The sequence below is a fragment of the Petaurus breviceps genome, unplaced genomic scaffold (genome assembly GCF_028583685.1).
Source record: "Petaurus breviceps papuanus isolate PSGF00001 unplaced genomic scaffold, PetGlider_PUasm1.0 90491, whole genome shotgun sequence".
Classification (NCBI taxonomy): domain Eukaryota; kingdom Metazoa; phylum Chordata; class Mammalia; order Diprotodontia; family Petauridae; genus Petaurus; species Petaurus breviceps.
In genome coordinates, this window is record NW_027187263.1 from 4,190,878 (window position 1) to 4,218,796 (window position 27,919).

The following is a 27,919-nucleotide window of genomic DNA, read 5'->3' on the forward strand; positions in this document are numbered from 1 at the left end:
CCTTGTGTGAGAGTCTTGAGTGAAGACTGAGAAATGCTTGCAGAAATGAACACACCACTGGCAAAAAGCAGTTCATCTTCATTTTGGCCCTGTTTCTGGAACAGCAGCCAAGCTCTCCCTCAAATGGCTATCTGGGTGGCGTAATATGCAATGGCAGTGTTAACATGTGCCCACATCCCATAGACAGCTCCCCTCACTTAATCCACTCCTGTGGAGAGTAAGAAGAGCCAGTGTGAGAGACTATGCATAAGGCCAAGTGTGGTCCTTGGAAAGCTGGGTACCCAGATGCAGCTGATTTGGTCAGTTCCTCTCACCACATCTTCATCCTACCCATCTGGAGACAGTCCTAGAGAACTGTACAAGGTTTCAGGAAGTTGGGATTGGGGTGGCCTGTTTCCATAGTACAGAACAGCTACTGCAACGTGGTTTTCTTACTGAGGGTTTTCTGGAATGCAATACACTTAAGTTTTGCCTAAGTGTGGTCCCTATTAAAATAAATGTATTTTGCTCTTTGTAGGGGTGAATGAAGATGAAGAGAATATTTTTGTTGTCCCTTGTCTGCAGATTAATAAAATGACATAAACCCTAGCTTAAAAATCAAAAAACAACGGTGAAACCTAAGAGATTTTAGGGCTGCAAAGAGAAGGAAAGAGTAGAGAGAATTTATAACTTTTTTGTTCAGTGTCCATTTCAAAGGAAGATTGAATTCTTCATTTGGCCTTTTGAAGAATAATGAATTAGGTGTAAAAATTTAATCCAGATTCACCACTCCTACCCCTCAGCTGTTACTACTATCCTTATATTTATTATCTTGTATTATTTTTTTTATTAGCTTTGTAAAGTTATTGTGGCATAGCACCTAGAAAGTCAAGCTTAGAGTCCTGGATTCAGGTTCCTCTTCTGACAAGTGTTGGTCATGAGACTGTAGTGAAATCTTTTAACCACTTATTGTGATTGGTAACCCTCTAAGGCTATCAGTGGAAACCGGTGATTACCTGTAATGCCAAAAGTAGTTTCCTTACCAATGAGTTCTTTACAGCTATGAAATCTAAGTCCAATCTCCAGGTTTATCTATTTTATATACACTTAAATGTGTACACGCTTGTCTCCTTTAGTAGATTATAAGATGCTTGATGAGGGAAGGAAAAAAACATTTATTAAGCACCTACTATGTGCCAGGCTTTGTGCTAACTGCTTTATAAATATTATCTCATTTGACTCACAAACCGTTGCAAGGTAGGTGCTATTATTATCTCCATTTTATAACTGAAGAAACTGAGGCAGAAGGTTATATGTGTGTATATACATGTGCTTGTATATTTGCCTAAATTTCTTACTAGCTTCTGTATTACTTCTTATAAAAAGACACAGTTTTAGGTGTTGCTAGATTCTTTCATAGAGCTCTATTTTTTTTAGTGCTTTGTAACCTTGGTGACTCATCCACTCCCATAATTTCAACTTTTATTGAATTTACCTTAAATTCATGTCTCCATGCCTGACCCATATCCTGAGCATTACTTTTTCATTTTAAACTGACAGCTGATCATATCTACATAGATGGATTTTGCACCATTGACTCCAACTTAGCATGTTTAAAACAGAACAGGTTACACTCATACCTTAAGGTATTTCTTCCTTCTGACAATCTCTCTGTTTTTTTTTAAGACATTATTATTATTTTCTAAGTACTTTAAGATCAAAAGCAGGTTTTAAGTAACAGATTTTTTGGGAAAGATTATAAGGTTGATGTTTGACACGTTAAATTTGAACTACTGGTAGGATATCAAGGTGCCTATGTCCTATAGAGTTAGAAATGATGTAGTTAAGTTAAAGAATGAGAATTGAAAAAAAGGCCATTGGAACTGGTTACTGGGGATATAAATAATACAATCTTGGGTGGAAGGGAGCATTGAATAGTAAAATTACGATAGAGAAGGACAAGTACTCTACATTTGGAGATAGTAAATTTCATAGAATTCATAGAAAGAATAAGAAAAATCCTATGGATGAAAATTATACAGTAGAAATCAAGTCAAAGAGGAGTGGAAATGAAATGAAAATTTTCTCAAAAGTGAAGTTTTGAAGAGAGAAAGGGGAAAAAATCAATTAGGAGGAAAAGGGTAAGTTGGTTAAAAAGATTTGATATGGAAGTAAAGGGAACTCATGAAACAAGTTAGATTTTAAAGACAGAGAAGATAAAAACAAGAACACACAATGAATGATAAACATAGAAGTGTGGTATAGTAACTAAAGTGAAGAATGATCTGAATATGGTGAAGAACACTAAGAAAAACAAAAAAAATCCTTTTTGGTTATATTAGGCAAAAAGGAGTATCTAAAAAGATATAGCCCCATTTTTTGAATAGATGGGATGATGGCAATGGAAATCAGAGCTAATGGTGATGTTTTATTTCCCCAATAGACTGAAAATTACTAAAGAATATGGATCACGTCATGTCATTCATCTGTATATGTATATTTTATATATATGTATATATATGTATAGACAAACATTCTTAATGATGTAGAAAATTAGGTCATTTACTATGAGTATATAATATTATATTTACATGTATCTCTAAAGTTATGCATATATATGTATAGAAGTATAAATGCTACAAACATTTGAAATATTAATTATTTATATTAACAATATTGATATTTCTTATCCTCTTCCGATTCACCACTCTAAGAAAGTAATTTAGGAATTGTCACAATGCAATGTATAATGACAGGGTGCCCCATCTTGTTAACATTAAAATTAAACATTTATTATTCAAAAGTCACAAAAGTAAATGACAAAATAAATATAAATTATTAAACTTTCAAATTATGTTTTTATCTGTTTGTAGTTTTTATACTTCTGAAATACTAAGATTTTTCAGATACTATATATGTATATGTTATTATATATTATATTATATAATATATGTTTATGCATATATTTACTGTCATAGAGAGAGGGAGAATAAAGGAGGGAGCCTTAGAGGGGGAAAAAGAAAGAGTTCTTTCCTTGAGCCATTCTAGGTAATAATTTAAAATGATGAGGTACTCTCTTGATCCAGAGAACCCCGCAAAATCATGCAAGTCAAGGCATACAAATCTCCAGGTCCCTTTCAAGAATATCTGTGAAACAGCCCAAGCTATCAAGGGCATGCATATCTGAAAAGCTACCAAGTCTTTGAAAGATGTCACATTGAAGAAACAATGTGTTCCCTACCATCGATATTATGGTGGAGTTTGCAGGTGTTCCCTGGCTAAGGAATGGGCCCGGACACAGGGAGCTGGCCCAAAATGAGCACTGAATTCTTGCTGCATATGCTTAAAAATGCAGAGAATAATGCAGAACTGAAGGGTCCGAACGTATATTCTCTTGTCATTAAGCATATCCAAGTAAACAAGGCTTCCAAAATACATTGGCCTACTTACAGGGCTCATGGTCAAAATAGACCATACATGAGTTCTCTTTGCCATATTGGGATGATACTCACTGAAAAGACACAAGTTGTTCTTAAATCAGAAGAGGAGGTTGCTCAAAAGAAAAAGATTTCCAGAAGGAACAAAAATTTGTGACACAGGGGTAAATATGACATTAAAGTGCAAATAAAAGTGAAATATAAAAAAAGAGAGAGACTAATAGAGACAGAAAAAATCAGAACAAAGAAAGGAGAAAAAATAAGAAATAAACAAGTTTTACTAGTTGCTTTAGGTACTATGCATTTTTACCAATGGAATCTGATGCCTCTAGTTATTAATTTCTGTAGTGTAGATAGATTAGAAAAATGAGAATCATAGAATGTTAGAGTTGAAATACATTCTATACAAAACTTAGTCCAATTACCTCTTATTTCAAAATGAGAAGACTTAGATCTGGATAAAGGAAATGAATCTGTCAAGGTCAAACAACCAGCAAAGAGAAGAACCCTGACATGTCAAGTCTGGAGATTCAAATTCTAGCTCTTTTTTGTGTGATACTACCTGTTTCATAAAGATCTAAATCATGGAACAAATGGGGTTAATTAACTTGGCTGCATCTGTTGTGGAAAGAGAAAGAGAATCTCACTTTTATAAATTTTATCCAGTAAGTTTTTATAAAATATGTTGGCATCTATTTTGATGCTTAATAACCACCTTTAAAATAATATGGTCATGAAATCCCAGATAGTCATCTCACTGAACATTCCAAAGTTGTATCATAGCATATGCACAGCATCAGGGCAGGACAGGCAATACTTTTGTTTGACAGGCAATACTTTTGTTTCTCCTGATGTTTTTTAACCTTGTTTGGCTATTTTCATCTATAACTATGTAATTCAGTAGTCATGTCCTCCTCTGCTCTTCCCCCAGTTTCCTGTGACTCATGCTTTTAAAATTGATGTGTTAGAGATCACCCCAAATGGGGCTCACAGTGTTCAGTTTGATCAAGATAAATCTCTACATAATTTGGAATACTTATCTAAATCTTATCCAATCGTTTCTGCCCATGATTCTGGGCTTATGAATTTTTTTTTCATCATTTGGAGGAGGTCACAAACATTGTAGTGATTCCGTACTTTTAACCCTTGTTTTGCTTAGATTGAGAAAAGACGAATAAACATGTTTTCTTATAAAGGGCATAGAAGATATTGGGAGATTGACTGAGTTCCCATCTCTCTTCCCTCCTCCCTCCCCCTTTTATTTTTGGTCCCATCCTGGATGCTCTTCTTATATAAATTCTTGCTCCCTGTGTTATACATGATCATAAGTTAATAGGATTTGGAATTGAAAAGGACCTAAACAATTCATCTACTTTTACCCCTTCATTTACATACGAGGCTGAGAACCAGAGAGCCCAAGGTCATACAGGAGAATTGCAGAAAATAGCAAACTAAATCTTCTTAATGCAGTTTTGTAATGGAGGCATGGTAATGGTCATGTAGATGGGCATCCAAAAGGAAGTGGTGAAGGGAAGGACTTCTGCAAATCAATTCTTCATGCTCTATCTCTGGCATGTCTTTGGATAGACTTGCTTTCCAAAAAAAGGTGCTTTGTATAAGGGTGGGATGAAATAATGTTATACATAGTGTGTACATATGTGACCCTAACTTTGGATATTATGACATGAGGATGCTTTAAATATCCTGGCCCCAGCCCACAGGACTTAAGAAAGTTTACATTTAACTTAGGGTGATAGTAATTCATTAACTCAATTGTTTATTCAAGAGGCAGCTAGGGGACACAATGAATCCTGGAATTAGGAATACTTGAGTTCAAATTCAGCGTCAAACACTGAGCTATTTCACTCTGGGTGAGTCACTTCTCCTCTCTTTGCTTCAATTTCCTGGATTGTAAAAGGAACATAAAAATGTCACTTACCTCACAGTGTTGTTGCGAAGATCAAATGAGATATTTGTAAAGTGCTTAGCTCATTGTTTGACACATAGTAGATACTTAATAAATGCTTGTTTCCTTTCTTTCTTCTTGAAATGCAAATAATTATATACATAACCAGGAATTGAGGGTAATTTAACTGTTTTCCGGAAGGAGACCTGACTTCATGGACCTGTGAGGATTGTAAAATCAGTGGGGGTGGGAGAAATTTGGATTTCATTTCCTTGAGTAAGATAGTGAAAAGGGTATTTGGAAGGAGAAGACTGAACAGACACACAGAGACAGAAACAGAGACAGAGACAGAGAGAGAGGGAGAGAGACAGAGACAGAGAGAGACCAAGACAGAGATAGAGATGGTAGGGAAACTCTATCAATGAATTTTGCCATGCAAGTCCAAAGAATAGAGACTGACTATGGCAGGCAGCTATCACAAAAAGTTTACATACTAAGATGTGACATAAATATTTTCATTATTCTATGAATTACTGTAAGTGAGCCATCTTTTGTATCTTATTTGTTTAGAATTTTATTGATTGGCTTTCAATAAAGCTAAGATATGATCACTGGCCATCTTTGCCACAGTACCTCACCTCCCAGTAAAGTTTATACAGTACAGTTTGAGGTCTTCAACAACAAAACATGAGTTTAACAACAAAACATGAAGTCTACCTAAGCCATACTTTGGATTTCTCCTTCCATCCTCCCATCCCTTCATGTCCCTTTAATTTTAGTCATATTTTAATAATGATCTTAAATGAATGTCAGTAACAGTGAGAATCAGGACGGGGTAGCTTGTCTGGAATGTTGGTGTGTTCTAGGCAACTCTAACTGGCTTGAGATAACTAACTGTTAAATTTTCCATGTAAGCATTTAAACTTCAGAAATCATCAAATTCTACAAAACAGGATTTCATTTATTGTTTTGTATTGTCTACGCTTAGGAATGTGATGATGGAAATATTAGTAATGAAGATTAAACTTAAAAGTTTGTCACTGTTATGGAAGTGTTTTGAACAATTACAACATGTATAACATATTGAATTGCTTGCCTTCTCAATGAGAGTGGGTGGAGATAAAGAAGGGAGAAAATTTGTAACTCAAAGGTTTAAAAACAAATGTTAAAAATTGTTTTTACATGCAACTGGAAAATAAGATAGACAGGCAATGGAGGTAGAGAAATCTTTCTTGCCCTATAATAAGGGAGAAGTGGATAAGAGGGGGTGGCATTTTAGAAGGGAGGGCAGACTGATGGAAGGGGTGATCAGAATGCATGTCATGTTGGGGTGGGTGGAGGGGAGAGATGTCCAGAAAATTTGGAACTCAAAATCTTGTGCAAATGAATATTGAAAATTATTAAATAAAATTTTAAAAATATTGTCATGTGTAGTTATTTTTCAGACACCTGGTTGTTAAATATAGCAGCACAGATTTTCTGGTATGGCTAAGAAAGGGTTTTCTTTGTCCTTGGTATCATGGAAAATGATCCCTTTCCATACTCCTTTTACTAGAGGGGGTGTGTGTGTGTGTGTGTGTGTGTGTGTGTGTGTGTGTGTGTGTGTGGAGTCTGGATACTCTTGGCTGCAATGGAAAGGAGAAAACTCACCTCACCCCTGCCTTTGGTCATAGCTTCAGCTTTCAAAATAGGTTTCCTCTACCCCCCCCCTCCCCCTTCTCAAGGCTAATTCAGCTATTCCTGATAACTTTTAATTGGGAGGAAATTCCCCTCACATTCACTTTACAATAGATTTAACTCCCTCTGCTCTGAGCTGCACATCAAGAGGCCATTCATTTGTGGGATGAACTCTCTTTGAAGGTGGACAAGAAACCTTGACTCTTCTCACCTGAGAGAAACTAGATGTGTGTTTACAGAAAGCTGAGATGGACAAAAGGAGATACTGACTCTCCATCTACCAAGGGGTCTTAACCAAGTCTGTGTACTTCTTTTGTAATGTTTTAATCACTACATTCTATAAGCTTGGTTTCCTTTGTAATTCTATGTATTTTGTTTTATGCTTTTAAAAATATCATTTTAAGAAGGGGTCCATAAGTTTTCGCAAAAATGCCAAAGGGATTCCATTACATTGAAAAGGTTAAAAAAAACTCTGATTTTTAGTCCTATGTTTCAAAAATTTACCATCCCTGCTGAAATATTAAGCAACAGGAAAAGTAATTTAAATGAACAAATACACCATTGTCCAAATGCTTACTAGCAAAAATTATCTTCCTAGGTTTAATTTTTAGAATAGAACAGCTGAGTTTAGGGTGGTTGAAGCATCCTATAATGCACACCTCTCTAATGATTTAGTTTCAATACCTACTGGCATTAGTAAAACCAAACCAAAACAAACAAATAAACAAATGAAAAACATGTATGCTCATATGTAGTTTTTCTGGGTTTCTAATATATATTATAAATCTCATGCTATTTAAAAGTTTTTCTAGGATGGCACACACCTGTAAATTGTTAGCTAACACCCTTAGACATGTTTTATTACTCAGGCTATGGTCCTTTAACAAGTTGTAGTTCTTGCAGCTGGACTGGTCTGCACATTTTGAATGCCTGAAATTTGACCTAAGTGGTGTTGACATTACAGTGACTGTGAAAGATGGAAAAGGAAACGCAGAAACTTTGGATTTTTTTCCTCTTAAAGATTCCCCTCCTCCCTGAGCTCAAAAACAACAACAGACCCAGAAAATATCTCAGGGACTACAAACTTTAGCCAACAATGCAGCTGCAGAGTTACAATAGTCCCTCAAGGACCAATGCCTATCAGCATCTGGCATATAGCCAATCTTAAAAGGTTCCCCTTTCTCTCCTCCCAAAAAACCCAAAACACTCTCTCCATTAGTCTTTATTTTGGGAAGATTAAATGTCAATGGATGAAAATGTGAAACATATTATTTTAGGGATCTGCAAATCTTTTTTATATTCTGGCTTGAGAGAAACAATCAGGAAAAAACTACTATTTCTAGTCCTAAAAGGTGAAGGAATTATTGAAAAAATGCAAATACAGTAATGTTCCTAGACTAATTTCAAATTCTTTTCAAAGAGGTACACATATCTATACATTTTCTATATAATTTTAAGTCAGAGATATGGCTAGAAAGTGAAAATTCTATCAGTGTAGATACTGCTAGAATCTTAGCTATAAGTGCATGTTTGGAAAAGTTTTGAGAATCTTAGAAGGTAGTAATCAGAATCATAACTAGGATGTGGCAATTGGGGCTTTGCCCCATGGAGTTGAAATCTAGATCATGTTAACAGCATTTGAAGTTCTTCTATAGGCAAAGGTAAAGATGAGATCTTAGGATCTAATTATCAAGAATAATTAATAAAATTGGAAGCTGCCTTATGGTGTCTTCTTCCACACATCACTGTTTACTTGTTTCAGTCATGAAACATAACCCTCTTTGTAATTTTCTTGGCAAAGATACTGGAGTGATTTTCCATTTCCTACTCCAGCTCATTTTACAGATGAGTAAACTGAGGCAAACATGGTTAAGTGACTTGCCTAGGGTAATACAGATAAGTGTCTCAGGTCAGATATGAATTCAGAAAGATAGGTATTTTTGATTCCAGGTCTAGTGCTCTAGCCGGTGTGCCACATAGCTGCTCTAGCTTCCATGCTTACCCACTTAGATAAATGAGCTTTCACTGCTCTACCATTGATGTCCTCCCAAACTGAAGTTATTTTTTTTTAAATGTCAGTCTAAAGATATCAATTCTACTGATTTCTAAGGTAAAGAAATTGATTTATTCTGCTGGTGATAATACATTGAGAATGCTAATTACATGTTGTTTCTGTTAGTGTTATTACCTCTTCTTCAGGATGCAGGAGGTTTTGACCTCATGTCGATAGACTAACTTATCCCATGGATTTGCAGACATTATGTAACAAAACTGAAATGAGGGAATCCTATCTAACATCTTTCATTTCTTTTTGTCCCCAGCATGTAGCACAATTCCTTCTATAAAGTAGGCCATTTATTAAGTAATTTTAAGGTACTTATTATGTGCCAGATTTTATGCTAAGTGCTAGGGATTAAAAAAAAAAAGAGGAGGATAAAGTTAGTTCCTGCTTTTAAAGATTTCCCAATCTAATGAATGCTAGTAGGCCCTTAATAAATGCCTATTGAATATAACTAAATTCCATTAAAAAGAAAAAACTTTCCAGAAAAACTTCTATAATAGTTTTGATACAACTATTGGCTGAATTCTTCCCTCTCTGTCCCCTCCTCCAAACGACTATAGATACAGGTAAACAATTTTTTTTAGCAGGTAGAAATTAAATGTAGTACTATTTATATACTTTGGAGATGGGTTGGTAGTCTCAGCTCTGGTAGTCTCTTTTTTTTTTAATCTAAATGGGGCATTCATGGGGAAAAATGTAAATGATGAGGACATCACTTTTTTTTTTTTAATAAATGGCTTTTCAAAAACCTCAAACACTAATTCTAAGAACTTAGGCAACCACTTAAACTATGTATTCATGTACAAAATGAAGTAGAGGATTGAAATATGTGTTTAGGTGATTTAGGCCAAAAGATGATTGTTGCTTCGACCCTCTCGTTCTCATTTATATATGTCACTTAGTCCATATTTATTTTAAAGTTAAAAAAATGAACTGAAGTATCAACAAACATGAATATGTCAATATGTGAAGAAAAAAAGAAAAAAAAAGGATTGCATATGAAACTGTGAACTTAAATTTAACATGATATTTATAAAACTGTTCTTCGTCTGGGTCCCATTCTAAAATTCTTCCTCTTTTCTTGTATACATTAAAAAAATTATTGATATTTTTTCTTCTCATTTTGGTATCATTCTCACTACTCACTCCCAACTCCCCCAATCCATAGAGAAAACTTCCTTTTCAACAAATAAGCCTAGACAAGAAAAATAAACTCACTCTTTGACTGTGAGTCTGAAAACATGTCTCTTTCTGGACTTCTCTAGTCCATCACCTCTATGTCAAGAGGTGGCAAACATGCATTATCACCATCAATCTTCTGAAGTAATGATTGGTTATTGCATTGACTTTATCAGTGTGATCAAATGTAAAGTGAAATGTAAATATAAAGCTTAACTTAAAATATTGTGTACATGCTAGTTATATTTCTCATCTTCCTCCTCATTTTTAATGTTCTTAAGATTAAAAAATTTTTTTCTTTCACATAAAGTACTCATTGTATAACTCCTCCTCTTGGTTACAAGCAATTTACTCTGTATCAGTTCAACTAAGTGTTTCCACTTTTTCTGTTTTGGCAGTGTAATGGGAATTTGAAGATCTTTCCTGCTTCTTGGACCTTTGAATCTTAAGTGAATCTAAGAACCTTCCCTGATTTGAAAATATACTCTGCCCCCTAATAGGCTGAACGTGGTCACATGGAGCCTGTGGTAGGAAGCTTGGTCTTCAGTAATGCCCACATCTTGTTACTTTGTTATTGGGCAGTGGGTCAAGAGGGGTTGTGACATTTTCTGCTCCAGGAGAAGGCCCTCTCTCTCTCTCTCTCTCTCTCTCTCTCTCTCTTTATATATATATATATATATATATATATATATATATGTATATATATATATATATGTATATATATATGTATATATGTATATGTATATATATATACACACACACATATATCCTGATGTGAGGTTTTGCTTTGGGGCTCACTTTGGAAAGAGTTGTGTAATTTGGCCACATGAGACTCTGGGTAGCCGTTGATCCCCCTGGCTTTGAAAATGCAGATGTTGGTGCTTCCCTCTCTGTTAACTAACTAGGTATGGATGTAATGGTCAGACAGCTGAAAGCCCTGTCTGCTAAATTGTGTTATTTTCTGTTGTAACTTCTGTTTGCATTCTCTAAAGTTCAAAGTGCTGACTTTTTCCCTGAACTAGGTAAATGATATATGTTTGATTAAAGCAAGATTGTTAACCCATTTTGAGCTGCTTTCCTTAAGAAAAGCAGATCTAGGAACCTGTACTAGCAGCCATCCTGGGCATGTTAGGTTGCTTGCTGCTACAGGCCGCTACCTCAAATAAGATAATACCTATAATATATAATAATATATTGTTATATTTCATATAATATATGGCAACACGTATGTATATACATATATCAAATATGTACATTTATATGTATATATATAAATACTTACAAATTTCTTAGCATAGTACTTGGTCTATAGTAGATGCTTAATAAATACTTGTTCCTTTCCTTTGTCATCTCTAAATCATTCACTCATTTCAGATGGCCCAGTAATATTCCATTATGTTCCTTCTTTTTGATTTGTTTCCCAATTGTTGAGCACCACTTTATTTAAAGTTCTTTGCTAAAATATAAAGAACTGCCATAAATATTTTTGTATATTTTGGTCTCTAAATCTTTGACTTCTTTGGGGTAGAAGATTAATACAGGTTTTACTAGGTCAGATGGTATTGTCTTCTGTAAAGCCAAGCTCGAGCAGCTTTCCAGAGGACTGCTGCTGTGAACCGTTTCAAGGTTATGATTACATAGTATAGCATACTCTGTATTTATTCAGTAATAAACTAAGACAAAACATTGACAGAACTCAAAGTAAAGCATTCACAATGTTATGACATAACAACTTATCACTGAAGTGGCCACATAGTTTTCACCAAAGTGGTCACATAGTTTTAAACAAATACAATCATTCAGTAAGTCCTTAACTCAACCATCCTTGAGGAGCAAGCCTCCTTAAGACAAGGGACACTAAGTACAAAGGTCAAAATTCTCCACCCCTAGGCCATAGTAAATCATGATCTTCTCAGTCACCATCAAATACCCAAGGAGAGGTCTTTTCATCTTGACTTGAGGCTGGCTCCCATATTCCATGGTTCCTCTTCCACAGGTCTAGTTCCTACCTGAATATATCCAACTGTCACTTGTGTTCAAAGGTAGGCAGCTCTCAGCTCCTTGTCCAGCTCTTCATCCAGACCCTTGTCCAGTACTTTCTCCAGTCCCATATTGAAGTTCCCAATGTCCAGTCCATCTCAAGTCCTTCACAGTTCCTGTTTCTGGGAAGACAAAACTTAACAGAGCCAAAATAACATTCATTCACATTGCCAGCACCATCATCAATTCACTATCTGCCTGTAAAATCAACACAAACCCATAAACAAGGTCTGAGAGGTCAACACAATTCATCAAAAAAGTCCCAGGACCTCTGAAACCCTCCTCCAGGACTTCTATAAATGGACAACCAGAAAATCCTCTTTCAGAGCTTCCAGTAAGGTCTCAGTGCTTCTATACAAAGTATCACAAACAAAAATCCACACAGACAGAAGAGACAAACAAAGTGCCAGGATGGCACAAGTTTTCTACTTCACTCTGCCACCACTAAAGTTCTCTTCTAAGTTCTCAGTTCCACCCTCTGCCAGTTTGGGCTTTTCCTCATATATCATTATTAGCTCCTCCCTTTCCTGTTGCATCAGCAACAGGGGTTCATAAGTTGTGGGGTTCTCAAGTTCTTTTTCTTAACAAAGACTTGATATGATCATGGGCAAGGCTTAAAAGAAACTTGAAAGGAAACAAGGTGCTAAATAATTAAATAGCTGAAACAAGGTGTTAAGTACTTCTTTGCTTGCCATTACATCTTCCCCTACTAGAATTCTAGCTTTTTGAAGGCAAGGTTTAGGAGTCTGTATTTGTATTCCCATTACTTAGCACAGTGCCCGGCACAGAGTAAGTGCTTATTATAGTACCTTTTGTTCATGGCTATGAGTATATAGATTCCAGGAAATCTAGATTCTACTACTGATATGTTTTTCTTGCTTCTAAAGAGTTTCATTGACTTGGTCCCTACTTTCTCTAAAGGTAGGGCTATCTGTCCTTTCTTTACTTGAGTAGTGGCCATAAAGTATTCTTCTGGGAGGTCTTGGGATCATTTATTGACCCTAAAGAACCCCAAGAGTATCTTTCTATTGACTAGAGAGATATAATAACCTCGACAATATGCCCTTAATTACCTTAAAGAGCTAGAGTTTCAAATATTTGTGGCTACCTTGCCACAAGAGGATTGTGTTATATAAACCTGATAGATATGGTCAGTTTAGAACAGGGAAATGGCTACACATTCACATAGAAGAAACAGGATGATTTATACTGAAGAATCTTCCCTTTTTTTTTTATCTATAGTCTTTTGTTCAGTGTTGTTAATATCTGGGTGGTTCCCAGAGAGTGGAAGTTTGATTCCCATCAGGCCTCAGGCCTCTGTGTCTGGCTTCCATTTGGACTTGGGGAATGTATTTTCCAACAGACAATTGTCTCAATTCTCCACTTCACTTAATGTGTGAACACATTGATTTTATCTGCCACTGAAATATGAAGCTCAGGAAGTTGAGTTTTAAGTGATTGTCATGCAGCTCGCAAATATGATGTGCTAGATAATTAGTCTTTATTTTCATCTGTGCTTTCTTTCCACCTTCCTCCCCAGCCCCAGCCCTGGAAGAGAAAGGAATACAACTCCCCTGTATTTCCTCTGTCTCCTCTCATCTCAGAGGACAGGAAGGTATTGGTACTAAGTACTGGTGTATTCAGTGAGAACAAAAAGCCCTATTCTTATTCTTCTTATTCTTCTTATTGTACTAGATTCCTCCCTGTCCCTCTACCCCCATGAAGGGAAAGCAGATTGTGGGAATGTTCCAAGAATGATACCTTTGCAATTTTCCAAATGGGAGGAGAATGGCTCTTTCTCTTAGTCTTTATCCACCTGTGTATTTTAAGAGGTGGCAATGGAATTTTTGTTTCTTTGTTTTTTGTTTTTTTAAAGTAATTGGGGTTAAGTAACTTTCTCAAGGTTATGCGACCAGTTATTTCTGGTTGTGGTGGTATGTATCTGAGCCAGGATTCATCCCAGGTCATCCCAACTCTTACTCATTGAGCCACCTGGCTGCCTCAGTGATGGAGTTTTAATGTTAGCTAAGGGCAAGAAAGTCAAAAGAAGGAATAGAGCTAGGAGAATTATAGTCACAATAATTTTACTTAACTGTTCTATAGTCTATGTGCCTCCTATCATCTACTCCTAGATGAAATAAAAAAAACAAACGCTTTTATATCACATAGAAAACCCTTTCTCAGCACTTGTTCTTTTAAAGCAGAGTTGAAGTGACAGTTCAATAAGTCTCCAAGACAAGCTACGCATATGTGTTGCTTCTGGAGACTATCTGAGAAAAAAGATTTTCTTTCCTTTGTCCTGCAGTGATACACTCATGAACTATCCTAAGCTTGAGGAAAGAAATGCATTCAATGCAAACTTCATGTATTATTCTATTGCCTCTGAAATGAGGCTAATTGAGAAACTGGGATTTGGGGAGAAATGACCAAAAATAAAGTATGAGGAGAGAGGAAAGCTGGGACTTGGTCCTGTTCCAAATTGTAGGATTGTTGATGACTTACTTATATTCCATTGTGTCAATTTATTTTAAGTAAATCCATGAAACTCAGGGGACATGTGATTGAAGGATAAGATGGGGGCAGAAGGGCACTAAAATAGCAAAAAAATCCTACTGTGGGTTCAGAAACTTAAATTGTGGAATGTTCATTTCATTATTAACCAAGGCACTGGAGAACATGAATTGACCACACTACATTTTAAGATCACTTGGATTCTAGCTAAGTATTTGTAAAATAATTCCAGTCAAATCTTTCATCCCTTCTTTTTTTTTTTTTCCTTAGGAAGTGGCAAACACCAGAACTAGTAGATGCATTGAACAGAAGCTATGGGGAGAACAACTTTCAAGAAAGGCTTTACAAACTTGACATATTTGCAGTTTAATTTTCCCTCATGAAATTCAAAGCCATTATGAATACTGATTGAGTATCCATTATGTGAAAGGGACTGGTTGTCACTGTGGAGATGGAAGTGGGAATGGGAGGAAAGGGGAGCAAGGCTTCTCTGCCTTCAAGAAACTGTACAATACAGTTCAGCTACTTGCCATCACTGGGCAGCTAGGTGGTACAGTGGATAGAGTTCTGGGCCTGGAGTCAGAGAGACTTACTTTTCTGAGTTCAAATCTGGTCTCAGACACTTAACTTGATGGGTGACCCTGGGCAAATCACTTAACCCTATTTGCTTCAGTCTGCTGTGTAAAATGAGCTGGAGATGGAAATGGCAAATCACTCTAGCATCTTTGCCAAGAAAACCCCAAATGGGGTCATGGAAAGTTGAACACTTTTGAACAGCAACAACAAAACTCACCATCATCAACTAGCCCTTAGCAGTTCATTACTTTGTGCATATATTCCCCAATTTGAAGTTACTGCAAACTCTTAGGCAGCAAGGTGTTATAGAGTGCTAGATTCAAGATCAGGAAGACCTGAATTCAAGTCCTACCTTAGAGACTCCTTGCTGTTTGACACAGGGTAAATCACATAACTTTTTAGGAACTTTGTTTCCTCTTTTGTAAAATTAGGGAACTGAATCCTTTCCAGCTCTAAATGCTTCAGTCTTATATGTCTTCCTTAACAAGAACATAGATAGCTGAATGCAGCACATCCTCCTCACATATTGTGCTAGAGGCTATTTTAGTCATAATGTTGGTACCACATAGTTTTATAACTTGAACATACTTGGCAAATGAATTTGTACTTGTTCAAATTGCCCCCAACCTATACATACCTAACCAAGACTGAAAAAATGCTTCCAAGTGTCTTCATGCTGGGTCAGAAGGGTTATACCAATTGGAAAATAGGACTTCAGATGCTATTTCCTTTACATAAGCTAATTGTAACCAAATGTGGCTTTGACAGAAAGGGAAAGGAATCAAAATGAAACCCAGTGGGATGACTAATTGTTCTTTTTTTCTTTAGTGCTCAATCTCCTGTTATTGACATCCTATTTAGTCCCCAAATATTTTTTAATCCTCTGGCACACCTACCTTGGCTCTCTGTAGAATTAATTATTTTACAAGTAGCTCAGTCTCTGTCTTTGAATTCATCATATTGAGAATAAGAGGGTTGCAGTGTAAGGAAAGTTTGATAATTAGAAGTGATTAAATATCTGTTGAATTCTATTGAACGCCATGTCTGCCATCACATTAATTTGCCATGTGTATTGCCTGAAAGGAAAGAAATTCAAAGAAGCCCCCTTTGAAAACATCTGCTGAAGACTAATAATGTCATCTAAAACACAGAAGAGGAAAAATGTGAAGTTTTGCAATACTTGTATGACCTTAGGTAAGCCAGTTAACTTCTCTAAGACTCAATCTCTGTATCTGTCAGATGAAGGTATTGTGCTAGGGAATCCTAAATTTCTATGAATCTCTGATCTTAACACACAGAAAAGAAGCCAGTCCACTTTGGTGCTCTGTAGTTCTCAAGCTGTGCAAGGGAAAAACCTCAGCCTTCTAAAGAAAAGAATACCCACTGAATGAAAGGAACAAGCTGCTTTCTTCTTAATTTCATACTTGCATTACGAATGCCTGTTTGGCCTTTTCCCTCATTTGAAAGGCCTTCAGGGTTATGGAACGATTCAACCACTGTATGTATTAATTGGCAAAGTTAAATCAATAGCCTCCTGCATGGGCTATAATACCCACATTCTTAGCACTGCCATTGGCCACCTGTACTCAGCATGTTCTCACACATGGTCATTAACTTTGAAAACTAATGCAAGCCAAACAAAGGTTGAGGAATAAATGGGTTGCCATAAGAAAACAATTAAAAAGTCACCTGTTGTGAAAAGACATATTTAATCAAACCTGGGTAAAGAGACCACCCAAGATTAGGCCAGAGTTTTGTATAAGCCCAGTATTTACAATACAGGTGCATTTTTGTGAATGAGTGATTGTGAAGAAAATATTCCCTCTCACTGGCTACATGGAAGTACCCAGCGAGCAGCAGGCCTCAATAGAATAAAAGTGGGATTAGTTTGCTTCCTCTTTAGAATTCTAAGGAATCAATTTTATTCCTCTTAGTAAGCATTCTTAAATAGATATGACAAGCATTAGAAATAAAATGTTTCCACTTCACATAAAATTGACTACTAATGGTAACAAACAGATTATGCAAATCATGGCGATTTTATTGTATATCGCATTAAGACCAATTGCTAAATACCGAGTGCATGTTAACATTTGAAAAGGGAAATCCATTCATCTCTTTATGGAAGCACAATCAAAGGGACATTCATGGGCTTTTCTTGCAGACTTCTAACCTGGGCCAAATGATTAACCGGAATATGCAATTTATCTTTCTTCACACTTAACTGGTTGTGTTTTTATTTCCTAGACCTGCTCAGAGACTAGAGAAGCTCTGTGCAGACCCTGTGGCCCTCTCAGATCTCAACTAACCTCGGTTTGCTAAATGGTGTAGAACCTTTTGGAAAATTTCATGAGTTATATTTGCAAGAATTCATGGAGTTTTCTAATGGAGAGATACAATTAGAGTTTTTGAAATGTTAGTTTAATAGAATTCTTTTTCAAAACATTCAAAATGAGAATGTTTCAGGGCAAATAATGTCATGAGAACAATAATATAACATGTTCAGACATTGAAATGTGATATTAGGAAGTATGGGGGGGGGATGCTTGCAAATATGCATTTATACTATACACTTGTAAATGCAGACATAAATGTATAAAACAAGTACCCCTACGTTCATGTTTACTCATTGGGCAAGACTGGAATGATATTCAATGAAAAATAATAAGCAAATAATTAAATTTAATTAATATGAAATGACATCCAGTATGGCTGGAAAGTTCTCATGTTACTCTAGGTCATGTGTGTGTGTGTATAAATATACTCACCTATATATATACACACACATGTATATTATATATATTTGTACATTATCAGTGAATAGGGAAGTAATAATTAGATTTCCAGGTACTGTAATAGAAACTGCTAAAGATACTATGCTGACTTTTAGGGCTAAATTCTTGAAAGAATATAGATATCATGGTTAGAAAACCAGAGAAAAGTCAATAGCTCTATATTTTAGCATATACATAATCTCATCAAAGTATAGATGCTATGTAAAAATGCAGATGACAATACATCTGTATCTTTTTTTTCTTGGATGACTCTTGTTAATGCTGTTCAATTGATTCTACAAATGAGGTCCCTTGAACATGCTGAAGGACTTCCTCCAGAGTTCTCATACAGGTCTTAGAAGAGTACCTAAGCTGTGTGAGCTTTCCTCATTCTACACACTCTTTTTCTTCTCCTAGATGCCTTTGATGTTCTACTTTGATTTTATTTCTCCTACAATTTACTTATTTTGTAATACATTACAAGCTTTTTCTTTGGGTGATGCATAAGTTAAATTCTTCAGACTGTTACTCTATTACTTATAGCATCCTTAGAAGAACATTGACTTTTAAAAGATGGGCATTTGATTGAGGTCTGTAAAGTCATTGAGTGATTTGCCAAAGGGAAGTTGCCCCACTCTCCCTCTTCCTAATTGATTTTAGTCTATTTCACTATTCATATGCAATACCTAAGAGAAATGGACTAAAAGGTAGGTAGGTGGTAAAGTGGGCATAATCATGGGAAGATCTGAGTTCAAATCCTGCCTCTAGGAGACACTATGTAATCCCAGACAGAGCAACTACTTTAGTTTCCTAATCTGTAAAATACAGATGATAACAACAGGATTGTTGTAAGGACCAAATGAGATAATATATATGAATCACTTAGCAAACCTTAAAATATCATGTAATGCTTTTTATTGTTGTTATCATTTTCATTACTATAACCAATTGTCTATCTAACTGTATGTAATAATTAGAGAACAGGCATTTTTAATTCATTTTTATCTCTTCCCCCACCTTTTTTAATGGTGGGAACTCTTGGGTGGCTAGGTGGTGCAGTGAGTAAACCGCCAGCCCTGGAGTCAGGAGGACCTGAGTTCAGATCCAGCCTCAGACACTTCACACACACACACACACACACACACACACACACAAACCTAGCCATGTAACCTTGGGTAAGTTACTTAACCCCAATTGCAATCCAAAAGGCAAAAAAAAAGTGGGAACTCTTTTGAGTGATCTTAGCCAGGATGCTCTGAAATATTCCAGAGAATAGGAATGATGACATGATGTCATTGGCAAAAAGGACATTCATCATTTTCCAGTCAAGTCTGTGAGTGACAAGGAGATGTCTGCTGAAAAATGTTATTTCTGAAAGTTTACTTGTTCCATTTTCTTATCTACATTAAGGACACAACAAAGCATATATATTTTTTTTTAAAGCAATTGGGGTTAAGTAACTTGCTCAAGGTTACACGGCCAGTTATTATTTCTGGGTGTGGTGCTGATTATCTGAGCCCGGATTTGATCGAGGTCATCCCGACACTGGAGCCGGTGCTCTTACTCGCTGAGCCACCTGGCCGCCCCTAAGCAATTGGGGTTAAGTAACTTGCTCAAGGTTACACAGCCAGGTGTTTCTGGGTGGGTGCTAAGTGTCTGAGCCTGGGATTCGATCTCCAGGTGTTCTCAACACTGGAGCCGGTGCTCTTACTCGCTGTGCTATCTGGCCACCCCCAAAGCATATGTTTTAATAAAGACTTTGTAAAGATGGAAAAGTAGGTATATGGAATGTTCAAACAATATATTAATTACTCAGAATAAAGTAAAATAACTACATTTATTAATACAATTGATAAACCTGGCATTTTTCATATTTAAAAGTTTTTAATATGCAATATATCCTCCTTTTGCTTTAAAAGTTTGTCTTACACAATTTCACTTTGAGGTCAGAAGATTTTGACATAAATTCTTTAATTCTTCATCATGAAATCACTCTTTTATGACACTGGATATTAAGTAATTCTTTGACAAACAGTGCATTCTTCCAAGTCTAGTCTTTATTAGAGCCCCTAGATTTTTCAAAGGGGTTATAGTAGCTGAGTTCTAGGCTGTATTATATGATCATCCCCATTTCTTGTAGAATTTCTTGACTTTGCTATAAATGGTATAGAATAGGGCTGTTCTCATACTCTATTTTGTTTTGGGATTTACGTTATACCAGAATAATTCTGTTTTTCATTGTCCCAATATTCAAAGTTCATGTAATGAGGACAAAAATTATGGGCCATAAGGAAGTAAAGAAAAATCCACTAAAGACTTCTGGATTGGTATTTTGCAATGTGATGAAGATGACCAGTCCTTACATATTTATTTTGATATCTAACAACAGTTTTAGTCTCTGAGATGGTGGGCTCCTTTTTTAAAGGGTTTGTTCCCCTGGATGATGGCTTATGTAGTCTGCACTACAAAGAAGTAGGTGGTTTGTGGTGCAGAGATACCATTTTTCTCAGGATTTTTTTATGTGTGGAGTTCTAAGCTGTCCAGTTTGTTTCTCATATGAGTTGGGAGTAGTTCTTTTATCTTCTTGCTACATACCACATCCTGTCTCTGCCTTGGGACATCTTATTGTGTCAGTATTTGGTCTATATTTAGCACTAATCTCAGTAGAGATGGTATACTCCTGCATAAATATTGCTCATCCCAATAATGACTCTGATGGCTGGGATGGAAACAAGACCAGTGATCTGGGGTGACCTGTTTTTCTTGCATACCTTAGAAGCTAGGTCCTGGATTGTTTCTTTTGGGGTTCATGAGGAAATGTGGTCATGGTTTGATGTGACTAGCAGATGTTACCTCTTGTTTCTCTAAAACTAATTTGAGGACTTTTGGGGGCATGGGAGTTGCTGCCCAGATGACAGAGTAGACAAAGTATTCATCTGAGCAATCCCCACATTCTCCTCCAAAAATTATTAAATGGGGTCTCAAATATAATTTTGGAGTATCAGAGCCAATAAAAGGTCAGAGAGAGACTTCCTTCCAACCCAAGAAAACACAGGAAGCTGGCCTAGAGCCCATTCAGATGAAAACACCAGTGGTGGGACTAGAAGGTAGAAACAGAAGCAGCAGCATCTTTGGTAGTATGTGAGCTAGAGACAGTAAGGGGATTTGGCATTTGGTTAGAAAGAATCTGTGCTAGCATTTGGATGTAGGACCAGATGCTGTTTGTCAACTCTACTGCCTATACCCCCTTCTGGGTCCTAATTCAAGGGCAGAGAGGAACACTTTCAGTCGAGAAGGAGCGGTGAGAGACAGTATCACTTCTGGTCCTAAGGACTCAGGGTCTTTCCCTGGGTAAGGACCAGAGTGCAGAACAAGAGAGTAATGACCACACCTTTTCCCAGATCACACCACCTTGGGAGGACCCAAAATTGCAGACCCCAAAACTATCTCTGAAAACAACAGTATAAAAAAATCTGCAGCTTGAAACAGAGCCCCTTATTTCTCTTCCCTGTCCCTCACATATGTACAGTGGAAATGGAACTCAGAATTAATATAAAGTTCTAAATCAAGATATAGGGTGGAAAAATAAGTGAACAACATAAAAAGAACTTGACTGTAAAAAGCTACTATGGTAACAGGGAAAACCAAGGCACAAACTCAGAAGGAGACAATGAAATACAAACAGCTACAAACAAAGCCTCAGTAAAAAAACGTGAATTGTTAACAAACACAATAAGAATTTTCAGAAACACTAAACATTTGATTTTCAAAATCAAATAAGAGTATTAGGAGAAAAATTAGGTAAAATACTGAAAGCAAAGAAAGAAAATTATGAAAATACAATTAATAGCTTAGTAAAAAAGGTGCAAAAAATACTGAAGGAAATAATACCGTAAAATGGAATTGGCCAAAGGGAAAAAATGAGTACAAATGCTCACTGAAAAAAATCACTACTTAAAAATTAGAACTGGTCAAGTGGAAACTAATGACTCCATGAAACATAAAGAAATGAAAAGAAAAACAAAGTCAAAAGAATGAAAAAAAAAACAAAGAATAATTGTGACATATCTCATTGAGAAAAAAAAATTATCCTAGAAAAAAAAATCAAGGAGAGATAATTTAAGAAACATTGGATTATCTGAAAGTCATGAGCAAAGAAAGAACCTAGACAAGATAATATTTTAAGAAATTATCAAATAACACTGTCCTGATACCCATAGGGTAAAATAGAAACTGAAAGAATGCAATGATTCAATGATCATCTCCTGAAAGAGACACCCAAATTAAATCTCCCATGAATATTATAACCAAATCCCAGAGTTCTCAGATAAAGAGAAAATACCTTAAGCAGCAAGAATGAAACTATTCAAATACCATGGAGCAACAGTCAAGACTTAGTAAGCTTCAGCAGCTACTGTATCAAAAGAATGGAGGGCTTGGAATATAATATTCTGGATGTTAAAAGAACTGGGATTACAACCAAGATTAACCTACTCAGAAAAATTGAGTATAATTTTTTAAGAAATGGATATTTAATGAAACATAGGCCTTTCAAAATTCCTGATGAAAAAGCCCGAGTTGAATAGAAAATCTTATTTTCAAATGCAAGACTCAAGTGAAGTATAAAAATGTAAACATAAAAGAGAAATCATAAGGAAATAAACTTTTCCCTCTCAAAGCTTGATAAATCTAACCACAAAATAAATATGAAATAAAGGAATGAATAGGATCTTTGAAAACTTAGATATGATAGACCTCCATAGAAAAATTAATGGTCAGAGAAAAGAGTACAATTTACCTTTTCTCAATAGTATATGACACATTCACCAAAATTGACCATGTATTAGATTATAAAAGCTCATTATCAAATGAAGAAAAGTGGAAAAATTTAATGTACCCCTTTCAGATTATAATCCCATTAAATAACTTTAATAAATTATAATCATATTAAGGGCCATGGAAGTATTGGTTAAAAGCTAATTGAGCGGTGGCTAGGTGGCACAGTGAAAAGAGTACTGGCCCTGGAGTAAGGAGGACCTAAGTTCAAATCTGGCCTCAGACACTTGACACTTACTATCTGTGTGACCTTGGGCAAGTCACTTAACCCCAATTGCCCTCCAAAAAGCAAAAAGAAAAAAAGCTAATTGAAAAATAAATTATTTAATCTTAAAGAATGAATGGGTCAAAGAAAAATCATAGAAACCATTGATAATTTCTTTATTTTTTAAGCAATTGGGGTTAAGTAATTTGCTCAAGCTTACACGGCCAGTTATTATTTTTGTGTGGGTGCCGAGAATCGGAGGCTGGAACCGATCCTGGGTGTCCCGACGCTGGGGCCGACACTCTTACTCACTGCACCACCTGGCCTCCCATCCCCATTGATAATTTCATTTAAAAAATGACAACAATTAGACAGCATACCATAATTTGAGGGATGCAGCCAAAGTAGAACTTAGAAGGAAAATTTACATTTCTAATTATACATCAATAAAATAGTGAAAATGCAGATCAACAAATTGGTCTATGCAACTAAATCAATGCAAATTAAAAAAAAACCTTGAAAAAGAACAAATTAAAAATATGTAATTAAACACCAAAATGGAAATCCAGAAAATTAAAAGAAACATGAATAAAATTGAAAGAAAAAATCACCTAATTAATAAAATTGGAGCTGGTTTGATGGAAAAAATAGATTAAACCATTGCTTAATTTGATTTATAAAAGGAATAAAGAAAACCAAATGACTAGTGTCAAAAATGAAAAGGATGAATGCACTACCAATGAAGTTGAAATTAAGGTAATTATAGGGGTGGCCAGGTGGCTCAGCGAGTAAGAGCACCGGCTCCAGTGTCGGGATGGCCTGGGGATCAAATATGGGCTCAGATACTCAGCACCACACCCAGAAATAACTGGCTGTGTAACCTTGAGCAAGTTACTTAACCCCTATTGCTTTAAAAAAAAGAAATTAAGGTAATTATTATGAATTACTTTGCCCAATTGCATGCCAGCAAAATTGATAACTTATTGGATGAATATTTACAACATTGCCAATTTCCCAGATTAACACAAGAAGCCATAGGATTCTTAAACATTCCTATCTTAGAAAAAGAAATTGAAGAAGCCACTAATGAGATCCCTAAGAAGAAAATCCCCAAGATAGAAAGATTTACAAGTGAATTCTACCAAACATTTAAGAAATTGTCTGTCACAATACTATATAAACTATTAAAAAATAGTTAAAGAAAGAGCTCTACAAAATTCTTTTCTTTTTTTGGATGCAAATATGTTTTCTATACTTAAATCAGAGGAGCAAAAACAAAGAAAATTATAGACTAATTTCCCTGATTAAAATCTATGCAAAAATTTAAATAAAACACTAGCAAGTATATTACAACAATGTATCACAAAGTTCATATGCTATGTCTAGGTGGAATGTATATTAGAAATTCAGCACTGATTTAATACTAGAAAAACTATCAGCATAATTGAAAATATCTATAATTGTAAAGCCATGTACAAGCAGCTTTCCAGAGGACTGTTGCTGTGAATAACTTTCAAGGTTCTGATTATATAGTATAGCAAACTCTCTATTTATTTAATAACAAATCAGAGCAAAACATTCACAGAAAATCAAGGTACATCATTCACAATGTTACAGCTTATCACAGAAAATAAAAATACAGCATTCACCATGTCACAACTCAACAATTTATCATTAAAATGGCCACATAGTTTTCACCAAAGTGGTCATGTAGTTTTAAACAAAGTACATTCATTTCATCAGTCACAAAATCTTTAATTCAATCAAAAAGTACAAAAGTCGAAGTTCTTCACCCCTAGGTCACAGTAAATCATAATCTTCTCAGTCAGTACACAGTATCCAAGTAAAGTCTTCTTTCAGCTTGACTCGAGGCTAGCTTCCATGTTTTCTCTTTCATGGTCCCAGCTCCAACTATTACCTAGGTTCAAAGGCAGGCAGCTCCCAGTTCCTTGTACAGCTCCTTGTCCAGTTCTTCATCCAGTTCCTGTTCCATATTGACGTTCACAGTATCCAGTCCACCTTAAGTCTTTCAGTTTCTATTTCTGGGAAGACAAAGCTTAACAGAGCCACAATAATATTCATTCACATTGCCAGCAGCAGCATCAATTCACTGACTGTGAAATTAACCCAGACCCACCAACAAAGTCTGAGAATTCAACACAAATCCTCAATGTAGAAATCAACACAGATCTGCAAACAAGGTCCAAGAGGTCAGCACAAATCTGTAAAGTCCCAGAACCTCCAAAATCATCCTCTAGGACTTCTGTAAACATACAACCAGAAAATCCTTTTTCAGTATTTCCAGTAAGGTCCCAGGGCTTCTGTACAAAGTATCACAAACAAACATCGACACAGACAGAGCAGACAAACAGAGTTCCAGGAGATCACAAGTTTTCTCCTTCTTGACTCTGCCACCACAAGAGTTCTCTTCTCAGTTCTGCTGTCTCTAGCCTGGCCCTCTCCTTATATATATGATCATTAGCTCCTCCTCTTCCTGTTGCAGGAGTTCATGAGTTCTAGGGTTCACAAGCTGTGGGTTTCACATGTTCTGTTTCTTAATAGACTTGATACAAGGCCCAAAAGAAACTTGAACTAAAACTAGGTATTAATTCAATAGCTGAAACAAGGTGTTAACTACTTCTTTGCTTGCCATTACAATAACAAATACAGAAAAATCATATGATTATATCAAAAGATACAGAAAAAATCTTTGAAAAATATAGTACCAATTTCTATTAAAAAAACAGAAAATATAAAAATCAATGGAGCCATCCTTAAAATGATAAACTATATCTAATTTTTTTATTTATACATATTATCTATTTAAAACCAACAATAACCACTATCTGTACTGGGTATGAACTTGAAATATTCCCAATAAGATGAGGAGTGAAGTAAAGATGTCCATGAGCAACAATATTATTCAATATTATATGAGATTTAGAAATAAGACAAGAAAAAGCAATTAAAGGAATTTAAAAGAGGCAATGAGTAAACAAAACTATCATCCTTTGCAGATAATATGATGACATTCTTAAAGACCCCTAGAAAATCACCTAAAATCCAGTTGAAACATAACTGCAGCAAATTTGCAGGATATAAAATAAATTAACATAAATAATCTGCATTCTATATACTACCAACAAACTCCAGAAGGAAGAAATAGAAATAGAAATTTCATTTAAGATAACTGAAGACAATATAAAGTCCCTAGGAATCTGCCTGCCCAGCCAAATCCAGGGATTATATGAACATAATTGCAAAATACTTTTCAGAAATATAGATGGATCTAAACAATTGGAGAAATATTAATTGCTCATGGGTAGCTTGAGCCATGTAATAATTAATGATAATTCTATCTATTTATTTACTTTTTCAGTGCCATACCAAAATAACAAAGAATTGTTTTGTAGAGCTAGAAAAAATCGTAAAAGATTCATCTAGAAGATGATAAGATCAAGAATATAAAGAGAATCAAGGATTAATATGAAAACATGTTTTTCATGACCTCTCATGTATAATTAAAATAAAATTACGTGTGTTCTCAAGGAGGTGGACATGGGAAGGAGAGGAATGAAGAATTTGGAACTCAAAATTAAAAAAAATATTGTTAATTTTTTACTTCAAATTGGGAAATATTTAATAAAATAATTAAAGTATAAAAGCTATTTTATTATTAGCATTTATATGCTCCTTTCCCAGCTATCTTTGTAGCATCACCACAAGAGCAGATGGGTAGGTATTGTATACGACCAAAAGACATTTTACATTTTCCTTTGTTTGAAACTCATTGACCTGAATCTCTGTATTGACCTAGATTAACCTTCAGAAAGGAGAAATAGTTTGTTACTGGCATTATATACAGCTCTTTTCTAGGACTGATAAAATTTGTTTACGCTCTGCTTCCATAGTGTTCTAGAATCCAGGACAACTTCCTTGCCAAAATGAATTATGTGAGTAGTGCTTTAAAGACAAAGCAATTCTTATATGTTTACAAACTGGTGATTACATGATGTTAGAATTAATTTAAAGAGGCAGAAAGTATAACAACAAAACAATATTTAGTAACAGATTTGACATATGATAAAGGGAAATGCCAGAGTATTATGAAATTTTAAAATATGAAGCAGCTATTTACATTGTAAGAATATAATGTTATTTTATTTGACCACAAAGGGCATCTTATAAATGGTGATTGAATTTAATAGGGTGAAATGGACAACATAATAGTTCCTTTTTTGTTTTAGGCACTCTACCAATTGTTAAATTTACCAAGAAATAAAATTTGATGAATTATGATATGAACACATATGTATATACCAAAACATCAAATTAAATTTTTAGAAAGTAACATATTTACCCATTTTAAAAATTCTGTAGATTGAAGTTCACTTAGCTTTTATTGTCCTTTCTTTCCCATGAGTGGTACAAATACATACATATGAATATACACCATACATATCTATATACCCATATAAGTCTAGATCTATGTATATTTATATCTGTATACATGTATACTCACATATATTTTTGTATTTATATGTTCTTTACTTACTTATGCATGAACGTGGTTTATTTACCTAGTAAAAATAGGGTCAGGGTTGTCCTGTTTGTATTTGTACCTCCAGAGTGATGTCTTGAGTGCTTAATCAATGGTAATAGATTGATTGATTTTATGGTCTGAACAGTCGCAGCTCTGGATTTGATGAGGTCTTCTTGATTCCAGGCCTTGTGCTC